At 33.9% G+C, this 13,253-nt stretch overlaps 1 pseudogene; it reads right to left on the bottom strand.

Annotated features, from left to right (window-relative positions):
- LOC136063129 (hydroquinone glucosyltransferase-like) overlaps positions 1 to 1,570 on the bottom strand; it is a 22,067-nt pseudogene extending 20,497 nt beyond the window's left edge.
- Between the last annotated feature and the right edge of the window lie 11,683 nt (positions 1,571 to 13,253).

The following is a 13,253-nucleotide window of genomic DNA, read 5'->3' as shown; positions in this document are numbered from 1 at the left end:
TTTTTTTTTCTTTTTTTTTTTTTTTTTTTCTTTTTTTTTTTTTTTTTTTTTTTTAATGGAGATTGAATTCTTCCTCACTCATTTCATTTGTGGAAACCTTTGATAGATTCTTATTAGTGAAAATGTAGGCGACTTTGAGAAGACTCAAGTAGAAGAGGATCTTTCCTTTCCACCTCTTGTAGTGGGCTCCCTTAAAGCAAAAAGGCTTGCTGAGATCTCCAATAGGCTCATTTGGTTTCTCTTGTGTAGGCTTCATGTATTTTGATTCTCCTTATTATTGTGTTGGTGCAAACACAATAATAATAAAAATAACAAAAATAGATACTGAATAATACTTTTGAATATTATTAATTTAAAGAGAAAAATTACACAATACTATTTGAACTGAGGCGGCACAAATGTCGTATAGCTAGAACAACCTCTGCAAAGTGTTCAAGCTTAAAACTCCACCTGAAAGAACACCCTTCCTTGCCAAGAATCTCTTTATTGGGCTGGAGTTACACCCTTCACCTCTCCTTTGCGCATGTATCTAGTTCAATACCTGAGTCAATTCATATTAGCTCATTAATCACCACAATTAAAAAGAATAAAATAGTCTCTCTCGTATTCAATGTGGGATTAAACATTTTCACTAATTCCTCATTTTCTATATTCACTCTCACATCTTTACATTTATGTTATAATATTTATTTGTTTTAATTAATTAATATTAAAATGCTCCAACAGGATGTTTAGTTCCTTAGCAACATGTAGTGCATCCATCCCAAAGATATCAATGGCCAAAGCAGTAACTCGAGTAGACTTTTAACACTTTAAGAAGATATGGCAGTGAACGAGTCATGGTGACAGCAATTTGGACTCTGGGTGGTAAGAGGGTGTTTGGATGGCTTGTTTCCGTAACTCAATTCTCTGTTTCAATAACTCATATCTCAAAAATGGTGGGACCCATAACTAGAATTCCATTTGGCACCACCATATCTTTGTTTCCATAACTCTATTTCCATCGCTTAATTCTGATTTTTGAGTTATGAGTTATGGAAACTGAAAACACATTTTGGCTATTTTCAGTTTCTATAACTCATAACTCAATGACATTTTTTTAATTATACACACATGCGACCCACTCAGCTGCAACTTTTGACCAATCTACCTTTTTTTTGTAATATATAAATTTTTTTTCACTGGGTTCGGTGAGTTTGGTACTTAGAAAAAAAAAAAAGTTGCACCAAGTGATAGAGTTAGGGCCCACAAATAGTGTGAAAAATATTGAGTGATGGCATTTGAGTGATGATGCCAAACGGGTGTGATATTTTAGAGTGATGAGTGATAGAAATTGAGTGACAAAAATTGAGTGATGAAAAAAAAGCATCCAAACACCCACTAAGCTTTTGAGGCCCTCAAAGTTCATTGGAGGAAGAAAGACATTGTCTATGCTTGTGGGCTGGGCTTCAAGGACTTCTTTCATGGCTTTAGATGGAGACCCAAATACGGGAATGATACATGTGATGTGGAAGTTGCGGTGAAGAACGAGTAGTTTGGCAAACTCAACAAAAGGGACGAGATTCCCCATCCCTGGACTTGGTAGAATAGCTATGCGAGGTTTTAGTTCCATATGGACAATATATGTATCAATAGTAATGTTTTGAAGATATGGCTTTTGAGAGAGAATACTATGATTTTTATGGTTATGACTCGGGAGTTTGCATGGTTATATAGATGATAGGACATAGGAATAGTATTAAATTACTTCTGAGTACCTGGAAACCAATTGTGGGAGAGTAATTTAGTACCACATAAAAAGTTATAATTCTACGATTATTTTACGTGGTAGATTATAATTAGTTACTTGTCACTTTCATATAAATTTTTTATTTTTTCTTTATTACTTATAGCTTACCATATATACAATTGTAGCAATAGTTATAATATTTTTTGTGGTCCAACAATTTTTTGTGGGACAACATAGATGCAACTACAGACTCACTAAATAAACGAGTAATTCTTAGGTACTTTTGTAGTACAATAAATAGTATTTTCTTTTCTCACATTCATAATGGAGTCCACCCGTTAAATTCATATTAAATATGGATATTTATCTCACATTAGTTGTGCGTGTCTAGTGTCCACTGTTTATAACTTTAGTCTACAATTACAAATGTTAGACTCTTTTATAGTCGTACTCTGGTTATATAATGTATTATAAACCCGGTTTAATTACTATTATTATTTTTGTGTGTGTTCTAATAAGTATTAGTATTTACTCCAAAAAAGAAAATAGGGATGCTTATCCCACATTGATTGCATGTGTCTAGTGTCTACTGTTTATAACCCCAGTCTACAACTACAAAGGTTAGGCTCTTTTGTAGTTGTACTCTGATTATTTAATGTATTATAAATCCGGTTTAAAACAACAATATTATTTTCGTGTGTGTTCTAATAAGTATTACAGTTTATAAAAAAAAGAAAAAGAAATATTTATCCAACATTGGTTGTGTGTATCTAGTGTCCATTGTTTATAATCCCAGTCTACAACTATAAATGTTAAACCTTTTTGTTTTGTGTGTGTTCTAATAAGTATTACTATTTACTCAAAAAAAGAAAAGAAAATAAGGATGTTTATCTCACATTGATTGTGTGTGTCTAGTGTCTACTGTTTATGACCCCAGTCTACAACTACAAAGATTAGACCATTTTGTAGTTGTATTTTGGTTATGTAATATATTATAAATCTGATTTAAAACACTATTATTATATTAAAATTTACTATGAATGTAAAAAGAGAAAGTATTATCTCAAGGTGCTCCTAAAATTTCCTTCACTAAACCCGAGCTGTCCACCCACAAGTGTGGAGTTGAGTATTTTACTATATTTATTTATTCTTTATTTATTTATTTATTTTTTGGTAATCTATTCATTCTTTTATTCTTTTTTCGTTGGCATAAAAGGAGTGCATGCGTTGACATATGTTACATAGGCATAGCTTATGTAAACGCCTGCAACATGCGTCGACATAACTAAATATGTTAAAATAATGAAAATCAATAAATTTAATGTTTAAATAATACATAAACATGCTTGCAGTCTTGCATTGCTCATGCTACTAATACTGCGATGCAGTTACAATCATTTCATAAGAATCTTAACCTTAAAAAAAAAAGGAAAAAAGAAAAAAAAGAAAAAAAAAGACTAGAAGTTTACATATCTCATTGTGACGTAACATCAACGTTAACCTAAAAAAGATATATATATATATATATATATTTTTTTTTTTTTTACCAACTGAGCTACAGATTTGCCATCTATGGCCAAGGGCGAAGTTAACTACTAATGAGGGTGGTCCCGATTTTTTGTTTTTTTAATATACCTTAAAATTTTTTGAGTTTTAAATTAATATGGGTCTTTTGAATTTTTTATTTTATTTTTTGCTTGCTTTGGTGGGTCTTTTGAATCTTTACGACCCTAGAAAAAAGAACTTGACCACCCTTAAAAAAAAAAAAAAAACCTTAAACACCCTAAATAAAAATTGAGCCCATTAAAAATAAAATTCAACCTCCAAAATTTTGTTCCGTTGAATGTTGAACAAAAACATTGCAAGAAATGCAATGTTCACAATACTTTTGCAATATTTTTGTAACAAAATCCAAAATAATAAGTTGTTACTGGTAAATAAAAAAAGAATTTCAGTAGTAAATTTAAATTAGAACTAGTAAAAACTTACCACCTAGACTTTGTTGTGAAAGTGTTGAAAAAATATTATGAACATAGCATTTCTAAAGAATTTCCCAAACAAACAATTTAGCCTAAAAGCCCAAATCAAATGTTTAATTGTGATTTTTTTAATTGTTTTTAAAATTGCTATTTTTTTTTATATAAAAAAAATTTACACTTTTTAAATAACTAGTCTGTTAGTGCTTGCTGTAGTGTTTAGCCGAATTTGTTGGATTTATGTGATATATATATATATATTTAAATGATAATACATTTTGTTTATATTAGTACTTATTTAGGCAATATGTTAGTAATTGAGTGGGAGATCAGTAGTTTAATAATTGCTTAATTGTGTACATTGAAAAAAATATAGCTAATAACATTGATAGTGAAATAGTCATATCACACAATGATTTCAAAATATGAAAACTTGTGAAAGGAAATTTTAAAACTTTATGTATTTGCATCTATTTTTATTTTGTGACGTTAATATATTCAAGTTTTATTATTATTATTAATTTTTTTAATAAACACCCTGAAAAGAATTTCTAGAGTCGCCATTGTCTATGAAAGTTTTATATAAAAAATAATATTTTATTCATGGGATAAATTAATTATAATCAAATATATACTCCTTCACACATTTTTTATCTACCTCCACCATTTCCATTTTTTTTTTCTTTCTTGCCCAGTTGGTTCCCTCTCGCCCTCTTCTCCCTTTCATTTTTTATTTATTTATATTTCTTGCTCTAGCCGCTGCCAACACCCTCCCTGCAAGCCCCAAGCCCAAGCGGCCACCAACCCAAGCCCTCTCCATCTCTCTTTCTCAACCCTCCCTCTTGTGGCTCTCTCTCTCTCCCTCTCTCAAGCTCTTCTCTCTCTTCCCTATCCACTTGTATGGTTGTGTTGTTTGTGATAGGTTTTGATATTGGTTGTGGATTTGATGGTTGTGGTGGTGGTGGCGGCGGTGGCTGATTTTGTCAGTTTGTTTGTTTGTTTGTTTTTTTTTTTTGGTCATGGGCTGGGATTGCCAAAGTAGTGGTTGTGGCTAGTGGAGTGGTGACAGAGATGGTTGTGGCTGAAGTTTTTGTGGTGGATGTTTTTTTATTATTTTAATGAATTCTTTATATTATTTTAATCAAAGCGGTCAAAAAATTGAACCATTGATGTTGAGTGTGTTATAAAATGTTATATTAAAATAGATAAAAATGAGTTTTTAAAATGCTAAAAAAAAAAAAATTAGCTCCATCAATGTTAAAGCTCTAACGTCATGGAGCCATTACTACCCGGGATTTTTCCTTGTAATCCATAGCGGAACATTCTCTTATAAAAGTCATTTGTAGTTGATTATGAATTAAAATTTTCAATAATCTTTTTAGATTTTCAATATACCTATTTAAATAAAAACTTATTAACATCTTGTTACAAAACTTTGTTTCAAAGCTTTCATTGCTGAAAATGCATATAAATATTAAATATTGAAATCTACGCAATAGTGGCTATTCTAAGAAATTTTTTTCAAAGGGTCATTAAAAAGCTTAAATTAAACAAAATTTATTAAAAATATAACCTAAATCTACCAAGTTATCGACACAAAAATACACATGCACGCAAATATATTAAATTTTACAATTCTCTTCTACAATATTTTATATTTTGAAATTGTTATGTGATAGTTTATTATTAGTTGTCATTATCCAATGCCATTAATTCCCTTTGATTTTTATATAAACACCATTTTTCTTGTTGTGCAAGTGTGACACCTTATCAAGCACGGCTTTTATGAGTTGTACAAAGGTGTTGATGATCGATGAGTTTTAGTGGTAAGATGGTTATTTATGTCGTTCTCTTAGGATTTTTAGTCATTCTCATCAAAATGAGTGATATATATATATATATATATATTAGTTGCGCATGAAGATGCTCATCCAAACTACAAAAGATACAAAGTTATGAAACCTTGTTTCAGTGGCCATTCAAGGTACACAAGTTCCAGTATACACAAACACACACTAATTAAATTGAATTTTTCTTTTCAATTTTTCAATTTATTTTATTTTATTTTCTTAAAAGCAATAAACAAACAAACAAATAAGAAAACAAACAACCTAATGTAATAGAAAGCTAGACTGACTCATTATGTAAAAAAACACAAACATATGCACGAAAAGATCGACAAAGAATCACTGAGAGGGAACATTTTCCTTCCACATAGGTGGTTTGGAAGGAGGAGGAGTTTTCTTCTTCTGAGGACAACTTTTGGAAGATGGTGAGAAAGGAGCGAACCCTTGGAAATTGGTTAGAAGAAAAGCAGCTTTAATTAGTTCTCCAAGAGGAGCTAAAAAGTTTTGAAGCTAGTTTTGCTTTCCATAAGATGACACACCATTGTTCTGTTGACTAGCAAGCCATTTATAACAATTGGGGCTAGTGTGTCCAGCTAATCAACAATGATGATAGAAGTGAATTTTCTTCGATTAGGTCTTCTTGTTAGTGGAGTGATGAGAGTTCTACTTTCCTTCTTTCTTAATAGGCTTACAGGGGGCACCTAAGGTAGATTTCTGACTATTATTTTTAACCTTACTTTTCTAACTCCATTTTAGAATCATTGTTTTCAATTTTAGTATCATCATAAGGAGGTACAATATATATATAATTGGAACTTGCTCAAGTAGAGAAAGAAGTGACATACTCAAGTCTAGTCTTGTCAAATGAAGACGTTTGAATTGTAATACCCGGAAAAAAAAAATAATAAAATAAAATAAAAGAAAGGGTATTTAAGTAAATTTGTTTATGGGGTCAACTTTTATAATTAATATTACTAAGGGGTTTTTTAAAAAATAAGGTTGAATCCCCTAGTTTACATAGTCTAATTTTAAGTCAGCGAATACTAACAAATGTTTTGAGAGAGGAGACTACTCAAAATACTGAAGTGGAGAAGATTTGACTATACAATTGAGGTAAGAGTCTAAAAAAATCTCTTCTTGTCAAATCTAAACTTTATTTAGAATTAGAGTATATATAATGTTGCTGTTTTTGGCCAAGCGGAATTATCAAAAAAAATTTCTATGGGTTTTACGATGTAAGTGTAAACAGAGAAGGGTTGGAATTGGGTGATGAAATCCCTTTTTCCACTGCACGTCTTTCTCCATTTAATATCTTAAATTTTGGTACTTTGTTGGGCATGGAGTTGCTTTGGGCACATATTACTCTTTGGTGAATATTTATTATAAGAAACAGTGGCCTATTGGTTAGACGACCATTAGTCCAATAGCCTTTTAAACTTTAGAGTCTATGGAGATAAGAGACAAAGGCTTTTTGGTTAGAAATTTTTACACAGCTTTATAGAGCATTCAAACCTTATGAATGCTTTGACTTTTTAGCCTAAATAATCATGTGAGGAGAGTCTTATATTACACAGTGCTTGGGAATTTTTGCGTGAAACAAATAGAGTTAATACAAATGATAGAATGTGGAATATAGCCATAGAGAAACCGTAGGAGAGTTAATAGTGAGAAATTATTGGGTACTTTAGAAGTTTCTCTCCTAGTCAAGTAACTTGCAAGTTATTCTTATTATTTTGATTATTGAGTAAATTGTGCTTATAAATTGTTAGGTGAGATCTAAGGATTTTAGAGAAAGTGTTAGGGAGAAGTTCTTTGTGGTGAGCTAGCTGAGATAAGTAACCTTATCCTAATTGGTTTTATTTTGCGTAATTTAACTACTGAAAATTGTTTACAGTGGTTAAAATTTTATTTCTATTGTATTACTGATTTTAAGTAAAGAATTAACACAAATATATCTGATCACTGAATATATGATGTATTTTAATTAATTGTTTTTTTTAGCTATATTGATTTAAAGTAAAGAATATAGAAATATCACAAATATGTTTGCGATTGAATATATAATTATATATATATGTATTTGAATAAGATATATTTTTATGGGCAATTTGACTATGAATTGGTACTCTGATACCCAGCCAATAGGGGTTATTCATTGGTATTCTGATAACCGAACCAATGGGGGTAATTCATTGGTACTTTGATACCTAAACCAATCGGGGTTATTCATTAGTATTCTGATACCTAAACCAATGGGGGTTATTTATTGGTACTCTGATACCTAGCCAATGGGGGTTATTCATTGGTATTTTGATACCCAGTCATGGGGATATAGCGTAACCATAGTCATAAGATTGTTAAGAATATGAATTACATTTGAATATTTAACTATTTTGAGTCATTAAAACTGTTTATGTATTTTTGGAACCTATTGTAAGTTATAGCTTTTGATATATGGTAAACTAACTACTTTCTAAACCATCTATGAGATAATTGTAAGATTAAAGTATGTGATCTATTTGCAACGTACTATTTTAAGATTATGAAACTTCTTTAGCTATTTTTAAAAACTTATAGCATATCATAACTTTTGAAGATGCATATTACATCTTATTACTTTACAAATCTATTGCCGGACAGAACTTATTCGAATTTTGGTTACTTATTGAGTTGTCAACTCACCCCCCCTCTTTCTCCTTTTAGATTTTGATCAGGAAGAGTACATATGTTTGGGCTTCCGTTGGGATGTGCGCACGAGTGAAGTTTAGGAAATCAATGGAATAAGACTTGAACTTTTATGTTTAAGATTGACATTTGTGTCGTCCTTTGGATTTAAAGGATTTAGTTTATTTTTATTTGATATTGGAAGATTATTATTTGGAGATCTTTTGAGAATTTCTTTATTGAGGATATTTTTAAATTTATTGATGAAATTTTCTTGAGGATAATTCTTCATTTGTTAAGAGGGCCTTACACACTTGTAAGGTGTAAAATTTATAAGTGTGTGGCTGTTGTCACGTGCCTAGCTCTTACCTAGGTTCAGGGTGTGACAATATTTATGGAATCAAAGCTCCAAGTGGGATCCTTAGGCAATGATTTATGAAACGAAATGGTGAGAAGGGTAGAAATTATGCATTTGGGGATACGTTGTATGATATATATACTAGATGAGTTTTTGATCTTTTTTGTTTTTGTTTTTTGTTTTTTAATTATAAATTAGAAGTTTGATAACATGTTATTTTGTCATGTGCATAATGAACAGAGGTTAGGATGCCACCTCGCAGTAAAAATACTAGGAATGCTCCCAACAACTTTGGCAATGGTAGGAATCAGCAAGATGGGAACCGAGACTTTAGGCATGACCAAGGCCAACCACTAGAGATGACCTAGATGATGCAGACCTTGGTTGGAGTGGTCCAACAACAGGTCACTACTAGAGATAACTTGGCTAGGATAATGGAGCAACGCCGAGGTCATCATGGTGGGATGATTGAATTCAAGAGGTTGTCTCCTCCAACTTTTGAGGGGACTACTGAGCCTATGGAAGCAGAAAAATGGATCATTGAGATGGAGAAAGTATTCAGAGTTCTTGAATGCTCTGAAGGTGTGAAAGTGGTTTATGCAGCCTATATGTTGCATGGAGATGCTTATGACTGGTGGCGGCTGGAAGAAGACAAACGTTGCTAAGAGACTAAGCCTTGGACTTGGGAAGAAGACAAACGTTGCTAAGGTAACATGACAGTTGCTTAGTATGAAGCAGAATTTTCTAGATTAGCCAAATTTGCTCCGACAATGGTGGTGGATGAAGAAACTAAGGCTTGAAGGTTTGAAGAAGGATTAAGGTTCTGAATTAAGCAAGGAGTTGTGCCCTTTGAGTTGACTACCTTTAGGGAAGTGGTGAGTAAGGCTTTACTAGTAGAGATGGGGCTTAATAAGGCTCAAGCAGATAGAGATAATAATCAGAAGAAGAGGTCTAGGCAAGGAGAGCAAAACTCTAGCTTTCAAACCAAGAAACAAGGAACACAACGTGTTGATACTAAGGCACTGCCAAAGTGCTCTCGATGTGGTAGGTCTTATGCAAATAAGGATTGCCACTGGAATACTGGAGCATGTTTCTCATGTGGCTAAAGGGGTCACAAGATTGCTAAGTGTCCCCAACGGAAGGAGGTTCAGACCATTCCAAGACCAACAACTGGACAAAATCAAAGAGCAAGCCAAAGGCCTAAGATCCAAGGAAGGGTTTATGCACTCACTCAACAAGATGCTAATACTTCTAATGATGTGGTGACAGGTATTATCCTAGTTTCCACAACTTATGCTTATGCATTGTTTGATTCTGGTGCCACTCACTCCTTCATATCTTCTAATTTTGCAAAGAAACATAATTTTAAATTTGAGCCTAAAGGAGTTTAATTATGTGTGGATACCCCAGTTAGGGGTGTAGTAGTTATTGATAGTGTTTGCAAGTCTTGTGTTGTCAAAATAGTAGATAGAGAGTTACTAGCAGATCTAACATTGTTGGAGATACGGGATTTTTGACATAATCTTTGGGATGGATTGGTTGGCTGCCCATTATGCCATGGTTGATTGTCATAGGAAGAAGGTAATTTTCCAAGTACCTGATGAGATTGAGTTCTGTTTTGTGGGAAGTGGGGCATATACTTCTCCACAGGTGATTTCAGCTTTACAAGCTAGATGTATGATGAAGAAAGGGTGTAAAGGATACCTGGCCATTGTGAGAGACACACAACAAGGTGAATCGAAGCTGGAGGACATTCCTGTAGTGAGAGAGTTTCCATATGTGTTTCCAGAAGACTTGTTAGGGTTACTACCGGATAGGGAGATAGAGTTTTCTATTGACCTATTACCAGGTTCTAGCCCAATTTCTAAAGCCCCATATCGAATGGCACCTGCTGAGTTAAGGGAATTAAAAGCATAGTTGCAAGAGTTGCTTGACAAAGGCTTCATCAGGCCTAGTGTTTCCCCTTGGGGTGCACCTGTGTTGTTTGTAAAGAAAAAGGATGGAAGCATGCGACTTTGCATTGATTACAGGAAGCTAAATAGGCTGACAGTGTAAAATAAATACCCTTTACTAAGGATAGAGGATTTTTTTGATCAACTCAAAAAAGCACAGGTTTTCTCTGAGATTGATCTTCGTTTCGGTTACCATCAATTGAAGATTAAGACTGCTAATGTGCCCAAGACAGCCTTCTGTACAAGATATGGTCATTATGAATTTTTGGTGATGCCTTTTGGCTTAACTAATGCACTGACAGCCTTTATGGACTTGATGAATAGGGTGTTTAAAACTTCTTAGATAAATTTGTCGTGGTTTTTATTGATGATATCTTGATATATTCCAAGAATGTGGAGGTGCATGAGAATCATTTAAAGCGTGTACTACAACTATTGCAGGAGAAGTTGTATGCAAAGCTTAAAAAATGTGAATTTTGGATAGACAATGTTGCATTCCTTAGGCATGTTGTATCTAAAGATGGGATTGCTGTTGACCCTAAGAAAGTGGAAGTAGTAATAGAATGGAATAGATCGAACAGTGTGATAGAGGTTCGTAGCTTTTTGGGACTAGTTGGTTATTATAGGAGGTTTGTTGAATGATTTTCTCACTTAGCCATGTCTTTGACTCGCTTGACCCAAAAGGGAGTTAAGTTTGAGTGGACCGGAAAGTGTGAAGAAAGCTTACAGGAATTGAAGAGAAGGTTGGTGTTAGCACCCATTCTCACCATACCTTCAGGTAGTGGAGGTTTCACCATTTATAGTGATGCCTCTAGGAAAGGCTTGGGGTGTGTTCTTATGCAGCATGGGAAGGTAGTGGCTTATGCTTGTAAACAATTGAAGCCTTATGAGCAAAATTATCCCACACATGACTTGGAGTTAGCTACGGTGGTTTTCGCTCTAAAAATTTGGAGGCACTATTTGTATGGAGAACAGTGTGAAATATTCACTGACCACAAGAGCCTCAAGTACCTCTTTACTCGAAAAGAGTTGAATATGGGACAAAGAAGATGGTTGGAGCTATTAAAGGACTATGACCTAACTATTAGTTACCATCCTGGAAAAGCCAATGTTGTAGTTGATGCCTTAAGTAGGAAGTCTGCAAGAAATTTGGCAGCATTGTTAACTACACAAAAACACATCTTGGAAGATTTAAGGAAAATGAGGATAGAAGTACGATTTCATGAAGCAGAGGCACATTTGGCAAACCTTAGAGTTCAGCCTACCTTGATTGAAAGGATAAAGATTGCACAAAGTAATGATCCATAGTTGCAGAAGATAAGAGATTTGATAAATCTAGGCTCTCAATCTGAGTTTTGCATTCATGAGGATGGATCCTTGAGGTTTGGTAATCGGCTTTTTGTACCAAATGATCCAGACCTTAAGGCAAAAATTTTAAAGGAGGCTCATAACATGAGTTACACGATACACCCAGGAGGCATTAAGATGTATTGGGATTTAAGGGAAACTTTTTGATGGAACAACATGAAGAGGGAGATTGCTCAATATGTTGCTCAATGTCTAGTGTGTCAACAAGTTAAGATGGAGCATCAAAGACTAGCTGGATTTTTGCAACCTCTTCCCATTCCAGAATGGAAGTGGGAGCACGTTACTATGGACTTTGTGATGGGGTTGCCTAGAACCCCTACTGGTAGAGATGCAATTTGGGTGATTGTGGATCGGTTGATAAGATCTGCACACTTTTTGGCCATTAGGGTGGATTTCTAACTCGAAAGGTTAGCTAGATTGTATATCAATGAAATAGTGAGATTGCATGGTGCACCTGCATCCATTGTGTCTAATAGAGACCGAAGATTTGTGTCTCAATTTTGGGAGAGTGTGCATAAGGCAATGGGTACTAACTCGAAGTTTAGCACAACCTTTCACCCTCAAATAGATGGAATTTCAGAAGGAACTATACAAACATTGGAAGATATGCTGAGAGCTTGTGTAATTGATTTCAAAGGTTCATGGGATGAACATCTACCTTTGGTGGAGTTTGCATATAATAATAGCTACCAAGCAAGTATTAAAGCAGCACCATATGAGGCTTTGTATGGTAGGAAGTGTAGGTCTCCTATATGTTGGGATGATGTTGGAGAAAGAAGATTGTTGGGTCCTGAGATTGTACAGCAAACAGTAGATAAAATTCAAGTGATTAAAGAGCTACTCCGAACAGCTCAGAGTAGGTAGAAGAGTTATGTAGAAATTAGAAGAAAGAAATTAGAGTTCCAAGTTGGTGATCATGTGTTCTTGAGGCTTTCACCTACTAATGGAGTTATGAGATTTGGTTTTCGAGGTAAGTTGAGCCCTCGTTTTGTAGGACCATTTGAAGTCTTGGAGAGGATGGGTAAAGTTGCTTATAGGCTCGCCTTACCACCTTCTTTATTAGGGGTACATAATGTTTTCCATGTCTCAATGTTGAGGAAATATGTTCCAGACCCCAGTCATGCAGTGGATTATGAGCCTCTAAAATTAAGAGATGATTTAACTTATGAAGAACAACCAGTTAAAATTGTGGACAAGAAGGAGCAAGAATTGAGGTGTCGTACCATACATTATGTCAAGGTTCAATGGAGGAACCAGTCTGTGAGAGAGGCTACATGGGAGTTAGAAGATGAAATGAGGGAGAAATACCCATATCTTTTTGAGGACTCATGTATGTCAAGTTTAGAGGACTAAACTTCT

Source organism: Quercus suber, unplaced genomic scaffold (assembly GCF_002906115.3).
Source record: "Quercus suber isolate HL8 unplaced genomic scaffold, Cork oak 2.0 scaffold_488, whole genome shotgun sequence".
Taxonomy (NCBI): Eukaryota; Viridiplantae; Streptophyta; class Magnoliopsida; order Fagales; family Fagaceae; genus Quercus; species Quercus suber.
This window is presented reverse-complemented; position numbering and strand designations above follow the sequence as displayed.